This window comes from Durio zibethinus, chromosome 22 (genome assembly GCF_047325235.1).
Source record: "Durio zibethinus cultivar Kanyao isolate XHJ-2024 chromosome 22, ASM4732523v1, whole genome shotgun sequence".
NCBI classification, from domain to species: Eukaryota; Viridiplantae; Streptophyta; class Magnoliopsida; order Malvales; family Malvaceae; genus Durio; species Durio zibethinus.
This window is the reverse complement of record NC_143183.1, coordinates 20,046,599-20,050,256: the sequence shown is the minus strand read 5'-3', so window position 1 is coordinate 20,050,256 and position 3,658 is coordinate 20,046,599. Positions and strand designations below refer to the sequence as shown.

Below are 3,658 nucleotides of genomic sequence, written 5' to 3'. Positions count from 1 at the left end.
AGGAGAATAATCCATGCAGTAAACAGCAGGTTCAAGTCTATAGCATTTCTTAGAGTTAAATGCATTAATCCTCAGTAATTTTTGTGTAATATTTTATTTTTAGTTGTGTTTTTTAAAATTTAATGTCAAATATATAGCCTTTTAAAAACGTTTTAAATCCATCGTTTTCATTAATTATGTTAAAAATTCAACAAAATATGCTACTTCGTGTGAAAATAAAAATCATGTTTTTCTGGAGCAATTTACTTGCATTTTTTTTTAACATAAGTGTGAAGCAGCCTTTTGTTAATTTCAACAGGCAAAGGTTAGGAGAGAATCTAATCAGATTGAATAGGAATATGTTAATTCATGTGAAAATAAAAATCATGTTTTTGGGGTGCAATTTACTTGCATTTTTTTTAATGTACGTGTGCAGCAGCCTTTTGTTGATTTCAACAGGCGAAGGTTAGGAGAGACTCTAAACAGATTGAATGGGGGCATTAGACTGGTAGTTAATTCAATAACATATGTAAATTCATGTGAAAATAAAAATCATGTTTTTGTGGTGCAAATTACTTGCATTTTTTTTTAATGTAGGTGTGAGCAGCCTTTTGTTAGTTTCAACAGGCAAATGTTAGGAAAGAATCTAATCAGATTGAATGGGAGCATTAGACTGGTAGCTAAACATCCCCATTAGTTTGATTTCAATTTCATGTGTTGTAATTATATATATGGTTTCCTTCTATTTCCTTTCTTGTATCATATATCGCTTTCTAGGAACTACTTTTCCCCCGAATTAGAGGTCTTAAGACGCATTTATAATTTGATGTCGAAGTAATACCAATCTGTTCTTATCTTTTGCTAATATTAATATTACTTGAAACTTGACAATTTCTTGGAAAAATCTGTATCTAGACGATAACGGGCAATTGTTAGACTTTTGTCTCAGTGACAGGTTCATGATCTTTTACGCAAAGAGTAGGTTTTAAACATTTTTTTTTCCCTCTAAATCTTAAAATATAAAATAAAATAAAGATGATATCAGACAACTTAGGTTTCATTTGGTACAATATTTGTTATTTGTCTTTTGTTTTCTATTCAAAATTTGTTTTTTTTTTTCTTTCGATTCATTTTTACAAAATAAAATAAAATAAAAAGCATTTATCTAACAATAAATAACCTTAATTAGCTGCGGATTCTCTTTGAAAGGCCTCGGTTAATTGTTGATTATGCAGACGAGGTGGGCTTACTTCATCAAATTGAAGTTCAACAAGCAATCCTTTGCATTAAAAATAGTTGGATTTTTGGCACTAAACAATTAATTAAATAATTTTTGTAGGTCACTGACACGTTCAACAAAAGCAAATGTCATAGCTAGAGATTTAAAGCCAATTACATCCTTGATTTATCTGACAAGAAATGAGAAAAGAATGTAAAAATATTAGTTTTTTTGGTTACGTGATCAGTTGTATTAGTGACATGTGCAAATTGCTCATTTTGATCGGTTGATTTTTTTCTCACATGTTGAATTGAGACCATTTGAGTGCAAAAAATTCAATATTCTTCATCAATGCTTTGAAAACAATTTGTTATCCTAGTGTTGAAGCTACAGGAAATAAGTTTTTAACAATATTTTTTTAATACAGTTTATAAATATTATTAAAAGATTCATGATATTTGCTAAAAATGTTTCTAAAAACATCGATTATATCAACGTAAAAAAAATGATAGTTTAAGAAAAAACTTTGTTAATTTAATGAAACTTATTTACACAAACATTACTAAATTTAGTGATATTTGAATTTGAAAATATTACTAAATTTAATAGCATTTGTGTACAAACGCCATTAAATTATATAAATTAGTGATGTTTGTAGTGAAAAATGTCACTAAATTTAATAGTTTTTTTTTTATACAAACGTTATTAATTTTTGTAAATTAATTTACAAATGTTGTTTAATTAAAAAATTTATTTTTTAATTTCTTTCAATATTTATTACTATAAAAAAATTTTGAGATTGTTAACAAATAGAAAATAAATCGTTAACAAAAAATTGAGATTCTTTTCTTTTTCCCTGAGAAAATTTCAGATTTAAGCTCAACGCAAAATGTTAGGTTTCTAGCTATTATCCTCCCATCATTTGTCCCTGTACGCATCTCTTTAAATATCTCATTGAATTTTATGTGAGAGGCAATCCTTTGTGTATTCTTTATCCAATCCTTTCAGTTACTCATATTTCCCCTATAAAAACAGACAAGAGCAAGCTCATATGACATTGCAAATCCTGAAAAACTTCATAGTTCTTCAAAGCAAAACAGGCCAACATGGCATTTGATTTAATCTCAAAATTGGGCAACCTCATCAGGTTCCTTCCGACAGGAACTGTCTTTGTTTTCCAATTCCTAAACCCTGTTTTCACTGACTATGGCAACTGCAAATCACTTAACAAGTATTTGTCCAGCATTCTCATTGCCCTCTGCGGCTTCTCTTGCTGTTTCGGTTGCTTCACTGACAGTTACAAAGGCAGTGATGGCAAAACTCACTATGGGATAGCAACTTTTAAGGGTCTTTGGCCGTCTGTCGAGTCAGATTCAGTGAACTTGTCGAGATATAAGATTCGTTTTAGCGACTTCATCCATGCTTTTTTTTCATTAATTGTGTTTGCTGTCTTAGTCCTGGTTGAACCTAACACTGTGCAGTGTTTTTATCCATCTTTAGCAACAAGTTCCAAGGCTTTACTCTACCTGATTTTGCTGCCTCCGATTACGTTTATAGTTTCCTTGGCCTTCATGTTTTTCCCCAACAAGCGCCATGGCATTGGGTATCCTTCGAGTCAACAATCTTCAAATAAGACCAATCTGCTTCTTCCATAAACAAGTTTCTTGATCCTTGACCTTTTATTACGGTTCCATTCTAGTCTCTAATCTCTGAATCATTCCATTTGCGTCCTTAACTTTTGAAATTCCATTTTGATCTTTCATCAGATCGTTCCATTAAAATGAACGTATTGTTCATGTAGTGGATTACATGAAAAGACTAAAATGAAATTACTTTAAAAGATAAAAGATCCAAATGGAACAATTTCAGAGGTTAGAGACTAAAGTGAAATTAGAATAAATAATTCAAGATCACGGATGACATTTATCCGATTAGATTAAAAAAAAAGTTTGTAATGTTAATCAAGTTTTGTACTCCAGAGTTTGTGCATTTAATTTAAGAAGAAATTAATGGAAGGATGGATGTGCCTGCCAGTATCATCCTCTTGAATTAGTATGTATGTTTTACTACAATGGTGGAGTCTGAGTTAATGGTGTCTTTCTTTTTATGGTTAATAATTTATTTCAATTGCAAAATGGCAAATAAAAGGGTTTACTCTATGTAGTTATATGTTTATGATTTAGTTTGATTTTTCTTTGATTGGATCATATGATGGAACTGAATTTCAATTACTATTCCTTTACCAAAAGATAAATTTAAAATTGGTGTGGACTTTGATAACTTGTAAAAAGAAGCATTTAGTTTAAAATTTTAAAATTTCAAGTTAATATTCAAGAGTAAATTTAATCTAATTTTTAATCTAGTTACATGTTGAATATCTTATATTTAAATTTTTTTTTAATTCTTGACAACTAAAATAATCATTCATATTATAGACATCGATTTTGTTTGGGTCTACTG

At 29.5% G+C, this 3,658-nt stretch overlaps 1 pseudogene; it reads left to right on the top strand.

The window, feature by feature from the left end:
- The first annotated feature begins 2,182 nt into the window (after positions 1-2,182).
- LOC111307440 (protein DMP2 pseudogene) lies at positions 2,183-3,344 on the top strand (annotated as a pseudogene).
- The last annotated feature ends 314 nt before the right edge of the window (positions 3,345-3,658 follow it).